We start from the raw sequence: 10203 nt of genomic DNA, 5'->3' as shown, positions 1-10203 counted from the left end.
TCAGAGATCTGACCTGAGCTGACACCAAGAGTGGGATGCTCAACCAACTGAGCCACCCAGGCGCCCCTCTCCCTCCTTCCTAAATTCAACAGTGTTTATTAACCACCTAGTAAGTGCCAGGTCTTGTACTAGGCATGGAGGTAAAATAATGAGCTAGGTAAACTGGATGATGCCCCATGGAATTCACCGTCCCATGGAGAGGATAACCGAACTACAAACGGTGACTGGTGCTAAGAAGGAAACAGGCAGCCTGGAGTGACATGATTTAGTACAGTTGGGGTGGAGTTTCCACTGTGACCAGGGTGAGCAGGGAAACTCTCCGAGGAGGTGACATTTAAGCTGAGAGCAGAAGCTAGTTATGGTTTGAAGGGGGGTGGGGACGGGGGTGAGCTGACCTATTCATTCTTCCAAGTTCAAAAGCACAGTTTTGTAACCTCTGTCCTGCCCTTCATCCCACATGTAAGTTTTGGTGATTTCTGGTTTTTTTTGTTGTTTTGTTTTTAAGATTTTATTTATTCGACAGAACACAAGCAGGGGGAGCAGGAGAGGGAGAAGCAGGCTGAGCAGGGAGCCTCATGCTCGGCTCAATCCCAGCACCCTGGGATCATGACCTGAGTCGAAGCCAGTTGCTTAACCAACTGAGCCACCCAGACGCCCCTGATTACTACTTTAAAAGGACTCCTGAATTCATCCCTTCTCTCTGGCCCCCCCGGCACCTAGAAACCACATCCCTTCTCACCAGGGCCACAGCAGTAACCTCTTTGCTTCCAGGCTCAGTCCTCCAATCCAACTTCTCCATCAGCTGTTGAGTGAACTAAATTATCTAACCATGTCATTCACTGGTTCAAAAACCAAATGCTTCAGCCTAACAAGGCAGAGCCCACACCAACAGCCCCTGCTCTCATTTCTAGCCACATCCTTTGTCTCTTCCCACCTCATTTCTTTTACTCTGTGGCCCGATGGCCCTAGACTTTTAGATTTTGGAACTCATTCTTAAAACACTAGGAGAAGCAACACAAGGTGGGGTGGCGGGAAAGGCAGTTGTCGGTAGGGTTGTTGGTGTCAAGGGCGTGGAATCACAGTCTGCAGCCTCCAAACACAACTACAGCAGTCTCTCCTTAACAGGAGGGAGATTTCCCCCACAGTTAGCGAGAGACTGGAGGGAGTTTGCAGGGCCTGATGCCAAGTTTAGTGGAGTCCAGAAAAAATCCAGCCAAGAGCTCACTGTGCTCTTTGAAAAAGAGAAGCCTCATCTAGGTACGAAGGATGAAGGACAGCATCAAAGGGCCTGATGAGGTCAAAGGGTGGACAGCGGGCGCTGCGGAAGGGGCTTTCTTGTCTGTTTGGGGGTACACAGGGCACCTCATGATCTGTGGGTACCAGAGACTGGACCCCTTTCTTTCTTAGTCACATAGTAGTAACTGACGTCCCATGAACCCCCCTTGGATGTCCCAGACATGCCTTCGAGGAGAGAGAGGTGTGCAGGCACTGGCTAAGCCCTTTACCTACCTCTACACCCTAACAATACTTTATTGAGCACTTACTAAATGTCATCTGCTATTCTTAGTACTTAACGACATTATCTCATTTAATCCTCACAATAACCCTGCCAAACTTCAGACTGTACAAAATAAATTCCAGATGGCTTAAGGATTTAAATTTTTATAAAATGAAATAAAAGTAATTTCAGAGCAAGAAAGGTCTTTTAAAATACGACACAAACCATAAAAGAGAGATTGGTGAATTTAAGTACATAATTTTTTTTTCAAAGTTCTTTATGCTTAAAAATAAGATCAAGGGCCTCCTGAGAGGCTCAGTTGGTTAAGCGTCTGCCTTTGGCTCAGGTCATGATCCAGAGGTCCTGGGATCGAGCCCCACACTGGGCTCCCTGCTCAGCAGGGAAATCTGCTTCTCCCTCTGCCTCTCTCCCTGGCTTGGCTTGTGCTCTCTCTTGCCGTCTCTTTCTCTCAAATAAATAAATAAAATCTAAAAAAAAAACAAAAAAAACCAAACCCAAAACCAACGAAGATCAAAAGACAAACACTACATTAGAAAAATATTTGCACACAGTTAATTTCCCTAATACATAAAAAACCACAATGCAATGTGAGACTGTCAACCCATCAGAAAAGTGGAGAGAGAGGATATGACCAGGGACCTCCTGGGAAAGGAAATTGAAATGGCTTTTAAAAATATGAAAAGGGCTCAACTTCACTCCTAATTTTAAAAAGGCAAATTAAAACTCCAATGAGCTATCAGCTTTCACTTACTGGAATGTAATGATCAGAAAGTTGATAAGACCCCGTGCTCATAGGCTGTGGGGAACAAAGTGCCCTCTGACCTTGCTGCTGGGAGTATAGCTTGGTACCAGCCCTGGGGAGGGTGCCTTTGCAATATTTACCAACACGGCAGACTGGCCCAGCAACTTTTACTAATAAACACCTGATCTGCTGAACAGGTTAATGACAGGTGGGATCAGACTTGGGGCACTCCATCAGCAGGACCAGGAGGTAGGCACAGAGACCAGGACAATATTGGGTCCCCCCCCCCAAGGAGATGCAGGTGGGGAGTGGAAGAGCTGTCTCTGACGATTGCTGGGACTCAGCTTCAAAAATCCTGCCCTAGAATCTTCTGGCCAATAAGAAACTGCAGCTTGGTGCGGGGGGCCTGTTGGAACAGCTACATCTGCGGACGCAAGCGAGGGAGGCAGGACGGCATCCTGCCAAAATTCACCGGCTCCCAAGTCAGCAGAAGGCTGTCACTATGCGTCCTCGACCTGCCACTTACCAGGTCAGTGACTGCGAGCAGGTTTTGTCACTTTTTAAAGGCCGTTTCCACATCTGTGAGATGTAGGTGATAGTAATATCTATCTCACAGGCTTGTGAGGATTCGGTGAAACCAGTCAGGGCGAGCACATGGGAAGTGGTAAAGACAGTAATGTCTTAGCTAAATTGTCGTTAAGTAAGTAAATGAAGGAAGGAAGTAAAGTGTTGTAAGTAAATAAAACTCAAATAGTTTGGGATGGGTGTATATCTGCATGTGTCCAAAATGAAGCAACACGCTGACCCAGGGCAGGAGTATTTCCTCATGACTCTGAGACCTTAATTCCCGCGCAGCTTCATTCTGGAACCCTCAAGCAGGCGAGGGGACCGCAGCTGTGGATGGCGGGGGCGGGGAGCTGACTGACCCAAGCCACAACCTTGAGCAACCGCCAGGATGACAACAAGACATTTTCTTTTGAAATGATTTTCAAATAGTTACAGAGATTAAGAGAGATTTGTTTTGTCCTCCAGGCAGTTAGGCTCTGAACTCCCCTTCATTTCCTCCTTCTCCTTTGCCGCAACACACTACCTTCATGGAAGAGAGTATCACACACCAGGCAGGTCCCCCACACTGCCGAACTGCAGGAAGCAGTAGCACTAGGATGGGACTTTGTTTCATTCAGATGAAATACAGTATCTTTTGCTCAAGGGAGAGGGGAGCAGAGCACCTGGTTGACTCTCTCCAGGTGCCGGAATTTCATAGCTGGAAACCTCCAGTGCAAGTCTGGCAGGATACAAATCCTGGGAGGTAGTTCTTTGTGAGACCATCCTTTGTTGGGCATGTCTGATCTCAAAGGGACCGTGGAAACTACATTTCGTTCATTCTGCAAAAACACAGACACATGAAGCACCCCAAGTTCCTCTTTACAAGGAAGTGGTATGAACTTGTCATCAGCGGGTAAAGAGCCACTCTGGTTTAGATGGGCTTCGCATCTGCCATGTCCCACATGCTCTCATCTGGCTTGGGGATCCTCCTACTTAGGCAGGAATCTGGTCTCCAAATCTCCTATTTTGCCTAAGCATTTGCTTCAAGTACAGTTCTCATTCTCCTTCTTCCAACTGCCTTCCTTTTCACATGATTTCTGGTTTCTGCCTTTATATGTGTTCACACTCGTTTTTCTCTAGGTGTCCCTTGCCACTCCCTATTTCTCCCTGTTCATGCCCTTGGTTCAAAAAACTTTCTTGATCCAAGAATGAAATTAAGGAAACGGTTCACTTTATCAGAGTAACAAAAAGGAAATATATGAATCACCTTAACCAAAGAAGTTTCAGATCTGAACACTGAAAACTACAGAGCCCTGTTGAAAGAAATTAAAGAATACCTCAATAAATGGAATGACGTTCCTTGTGAATGGAATGGAAGCTTTAATATCATTAAGATGGCAATATTTGCCAAATTAATTTCTGCAATTCCTTTCAAAATTCCAGTTCACAGACATGGCAGAGCTGAATCTAAAATCCACATGGAAATGCAAGGGATCCTAGACAGCCAAAAGAATCCTTAAAAAGAAGAACTAACTTGGAGGACTCACACTTACTTCAAAACTTACTAAAAAGCTATACTAATCAAAGCAATGTAGTACCGGCAAAAAGACAGACATAGGGATCAATGGAATAAAACTGAGAGTCCAGAAATAAACCCATACATCTATGGTCAATTGATTTTTAACAAGGATTCCAGGACTATTCACTAGGGAAAGAATAGACTTATCAATAAATGGTGTTGGAATGACTAGATAGTCACATGCAAAAAAAAAAAAAAGAAAAAAAGAAAAAAAAAAAGAAAAAAAAAGAGTTTGTATCCCTACCTCACACCATATACAAAAATCAACTCAAAATGGATCAAAGATCTAAGTGCAAGAGCTGAAACTGTAAAACACTTCGAAGGGCAAATAAGTATAAATCTTCATGACTTTGGATTAGGCAGTGATTTCTTAAATGACGCCAAAAGCACAAAGAACAAAAGAAAAATTAACTGGACTTCATCAAAATTAAAAACTGTTATGCATCCAAGAATACCAACAAGAAAGTGAAAAGACAGCCCACAGAGTAGGAGAAAATATTTGCAAATTGTATGTCTGATAAGGATCTAGTATCTATAATATATAAAGATGCTTACAATGCAACAATAAAAAGACAAACAACCCAATTAAAAAGTGAGCAAAGGATCTGAATAAACATTTCTCCAAAGAACATATACGAATGGCCAATAAGCACACGTAAAGTCGGTCAGCATCATTAGTCAGTAGGGAAATGCAAATCAAAGCCACAATGAGATATCCCTTCCAATCCACTAAGATGGCAATAATAATAATAATAATAATAATAATAATAATAATAATAATAGAGGCGCTTGGGTGGTGCAGTCAGTTGAGTGTCCGACTCTTGGTTTCAGCTCGGGTCATGATCTTGGGGTTGTGGGATTGAGCCCCATGTCAGCTCCAGGCTCAACCAGAGATCTCAATCTCTGCTTGAGATTCTCTCTCTTCCTTACCCTCTGTCCCTCCCACTCATGCTCTCTCTCAAATAGTAAATAAATCTTTTAAAAAATAATAATAAAAGAGAAATAAGTGTTGGTGAGGATGTTGAGAAATTGAAACGCTCAAACACTATTGATGGGAATGTATAATGACACAGCCATTGTGGAAATCATTTGGGGAGTACCTCAAGTAGTTAGAGAGTTATTTTAGAAGCCCAGCAATTCCACTCCTAGGTACTCAGGAGAATCGTAAACATTTACTCGCACAAAAACTTGTACATAAATGTCCATTGAAGCATTATTCATAATAGAAGAGAGAAACAACCCGAAAGTCCATGAGTGGATGAACGGAATAAAACAAATACGGGAAGGGATACACAATGGAATACTATTCAGTCATAAAGAGGAATGAAGGATACATTTTTTTAAAAGGTTTTATTTATTTCCTTGACAGAGAGCGAGCGAGCAAGCACAAGCAGGGGGAGCCGCAGAGGGAGAGGGAGAAGCAGGCTTCCCGCTGAGCAGGGAGCCTGATGTGGGACTTGATCCCAGGACACTGGGATCATGATGTGAGCCGAAGGCACACGCTTAACCCAATGAGCCAGCCAGGCGCCCAAAAGCACTGATACGTTATAACACGGATGGACCCTGAAAACATTATGCCGAATGAAAGAATCCAGATATGAAAACAGCATATTACATGGCCCCACATATATGAAATATCCAGAACAGGCCAATATGTAGAGACAGGAAGTAAATTTAATGGTTGCCTAGGGCTGGGGAAGGGGAGAATTGGGAGTGACCATTAATAGGTATGGAGTTCCCTTTTGGGTGATGAAAATGTTCTTCAATTAGATAGTGGCAATGGGGGAGGGAGTTAAGATGGTGGAGGAGTAGGGGACCCCTTTTTCAGCCGGTCCCCTGAGTCAAGCTGGATAGGTACCAGACCAGCCTAAATAACCACGGAATCAGCCTGAGACGCAGGAAGATGCATCTGGATCTCTACAAATGAACATCTCCAGTGCTGAGTATTGAGATAAATAAATAAATAAATAAAATCTTTAAAGAAGAAGCCCACATCCCTAAGATCCCTATAAAACAAGGGGCACGGCCTGGGACCCAGTCAATAATTTGGGCTCTGGACAACCCTGCAACCTCTCCTCATCAGAATGACAAGAAGGAGAAGCCTCCCCCAGCAAAGAAAAGACAGTGAGTCTGTGGCCTCTGCCACAGAAATAATGGATATGGATGTAACCAAAGTATCAGAAATGAAATTCAGAGTAACGATGGTCAAAATGATAAGCAGAATTGAAAAAAGTATTAACGAAAAGGTTACTGAGAATATAGAATCCCTAAGGACAGAAATGAGAGCGAATCTGACAGAAATTAAAAATTCTATGAGCCAAATGCAGGCAAAACTAGAGGCTCTGACGGCCAGGGTCACTGAAGCAGAGGAAAGGGTTAGTGAATTGGAGGATGGGTTAATAGAGGAAAAAACCAAAATAGAAGCTGCTCTTAAAAAAATCCACGCCCACGAATGTAGGTTACGGGAGATTACTGACTCAATGAAACGATCCAATGTTAGAATCATCGGCATCCCCGAGGGGGTGGAGAAAAACAGAGGTCTAGAAGAGATATTTGAACAAATTGTAGCTGAAAACTTCCCTATTCTAGCAAGGGAAACAAACATTCGTGTCCAAGAGGCAGAGAGGACCCCTCCCAAGCTCAACCACGACAAACCTACACCACGTCACGTCATAGTGCAATTCGCAAATATTAGATCCAAGGATACAGTATTGAAAGCGGCCAGGGCAAAGAAATTTCTCACGTACCAAGGCAAAGGCATCAGAATTACGTCAGACCTGTCTACACAGACTTGGAATGAGAGAAAGGGTTGGGGGAGCATATTTAAAGCTCTTTCAGAGAAAAACATGCAGCCAAGGATCCTTTATCCAGCAAGGCTGTCATTCAGAATTGATGGAGAAATAAAGACATTTCAGAATCGCCAGTCACTAACCAATTTCGTAACCACGAAACCAGCCCTACAGGAGATATTACGGGGGGTTCTATAAAAGTAAAAAGGCCCCAAGAGTGATACAGAACAGAAAGTCACAGCCAATACAAACAAAGACTTTACTGGCAACATGGCATCATTAAAAGCATATCTCTCAGTACTCAGTCTTAATGTTAATGGCTTAAATTCTCCCATAAAACGCCACAGGGTTGCAGATTGGATAAAAAGAAATGACCCATCCATTTGCTGTCTACAAGAGACTCATTTCGAACCCAAAGATGCATTCAGACTGAGAGTAAGGGGATGGAGTACCATCTTTCACGCAAATGGACCTCAAAAGAAAGCTGGGGTAGCAACTCTCATATCAGATAAATTGGATTTTAAACTATAGACTATAGTTAGAGATGCAGAAGGGCACTATATTATTCTTAAAGGAAGTATTCAACAAGTGGATATGACAATTATAAATATATATGCCCCCAACAGGGGAGCAGCAAGATACACAAGCCAACTCTTAACCAGAATAAAGAGACATATAAATAAAAATACATTAATAGTAGGGGACCTCAACACTCCACTATCAGAAATAGAACACCCTGGCAAAAACTAAGCAAAGAATCAAAGGCTTTGAATGCCATACTCGAAGGGTTGGACCTCATAGATATATATAGAACACTACACCCTAGAACCAAAGAATACTCATTCTATTCTAATGCCCATGGAACATTCTCAAGAATAGACCATGTTCTGGGACACAAAACAGGTCTCAACCGATACCAAAAGATTGAAATTATCCCCTGCATATTCTCAGACCACAACGCTCTGGAATTGGAACTCAACCACAAGGAAAAATTTGGAAGAAACTCAAACACTTGGAGACTAAGAACCATCCTGCTCAGGAATGACTCAATAAACCAGGAAATCAAAAATCAAATTAAAACAATTTATGGAGACTGATGAGAATGAAAATACAACAGTCCAAAACCTATGGGATACTGCAAAGGCAGTCCTAAGGGGGAAATACATAGCCATCCAAGCCTCACTCAAAAGAATAGAAAAATCTAAAATGCAGTTTTTATATTCTCACCTCAAGAAGCTGGAACAGCAACAGAGGGACAGGCCTAATCCATGCACGAGGAAGGAGTTGACCAAAATTAGAGCTGAAATCAATCAAGCAGAAACCAGAAGTACAGTAGAGCAGATCAACAGGACTAGAAGCTGTTCTTTGAGAGAATCAATAAAATTGACAGACCACTGGCAAGACTTATCCAAAAGAAAAGAGAAAGGACCCAGATTATTAAAATTATGAATGAAAAAGGAGAGGTCACGACGAACACCATTGAAATTGGAAGGATTATTAGAAATTTTTATCAACAGCTATATGCCAATAAACTAAGCAATCTGGAAGAGATAGAATCCTTCCTGGAAACCTATAAACTACCAAGATTGAAACAGGAAGAAATTGATTTCTTAAACAGGCCAATTAATTATGAAGAAATTGAGTCAGTGATAAACAACCTTCCAAGTAACAAAACTCCAGGCCCGGACGGTTTTCCTGGGGAATTCTACCAAACATTCAAAGAAGAAATAATACCTATTCTCCTAAAGCTATTTCAAAAAATAGAAACAGAAGGAAAGCTACCAAACTCATTCTATGAGGCCAATATTACCTTGATCCCCAAACCAGGCAAAGACCCCCTCAAAAAGGAGAATTACAGACCGATTTCCCTAATGAATATGGATGCCAAAATCCTCAACAGGATACTTGCTAATAGAATCCAACAGTTCATTAAAAGGATTATCCATCACGATCAAGTGGGATTCATACCTGGGATGCAAGCGTGGTTCAATATTCGCAAATCAATCAGTGTGATACATCATATCAACAAGAAAAGACTCAGGAACCATATGATCCTCTCAATCAATGCCAAAAAAGCATTTGACAAAATACAGCATCCTTTCCTGATTAAAACCCTTCAGAGTGTAGGAATAGAAGGTACATTTCTCAATATCATAAAAGCCATCTATGAAAAGCCTACTGCAAATATTATTCTCAATGGGGAAAAGCTGGAAGCCTTTCCCTTAAGATCAGGAACACGACAAGGATGCCCACTCTTGCCACTATTATTCAACATAGTACTAGAAGTCCTTGCAACAGCAATCAGACGACAAAAAGGGATCAAAGGTATTCAAATCGGCAAAGAAGAAGTCAAAATGTCTCTCTTCGCAGATGACATGATACTCTATATGGAAAACCCAAAAGAAGCCACTCCCAAACTATTAGAAGTTATAGAGCAATTCAGTAACGTGGCGGGATACAAAATCAATGCTCAGAAATCAGTTGCATTTCTGTACACGAATAATGAGACCGAAGAAAGAGAAATTAGGGAATCCATCCCATTTACAGTAGCACCAAAAACCATACGTTACCTTGGAATTAACTTAACCAGAGACGTAAAGGACCTATATTCTAGAAACTATAAATCACTCTTGAAAGACATTGAGGAAGACATAAAAAGATGGAAAGATATTCCATGCTCATGGATCGGAAGAATTAACATAGTTAAAATGTCCATGCTACCCAGAGCAATCTACACTTTCAATGCTATACTGATCAAAATACCGAGGACATTTTTCAAAGAACTGGAACAAATTGTCCTTAAATTTGTATGGAACCAGAAAAGGCACCAAATCTCCAAGGAACTGTTGAAAAGGAAAAACAAAGCTGGGGGCATCACAATGCCGGATTTCGAGCTGTACTACAAAGCTGTGATCACAAAGACAGCATGGTACTGGCACAAAAACAGACACATAGACCAATGGAACAGAATAGAGAACCCAGAAATGGACCCTCGGCTCTTTAGGCAACTAATATTTGATAAAGCAGG

The sequence above is a fragment of the Ursus americanus genome, chromosome 21, assembly GCF_024610735.1.
Source record: "Ursus americanus isolate L20-20 chromosome 21, mUrsAme1.1.p, whole genome shotgun sequence".
NCBI classification, from domain to species: Eukaryota; Metazoa; Chordata; class Mammalia; order Carnivora; family Ursidae; genus Ursus; species Ursus americanus.
This window is presented reverse-complemented; position numbering follows the sequence as displayed.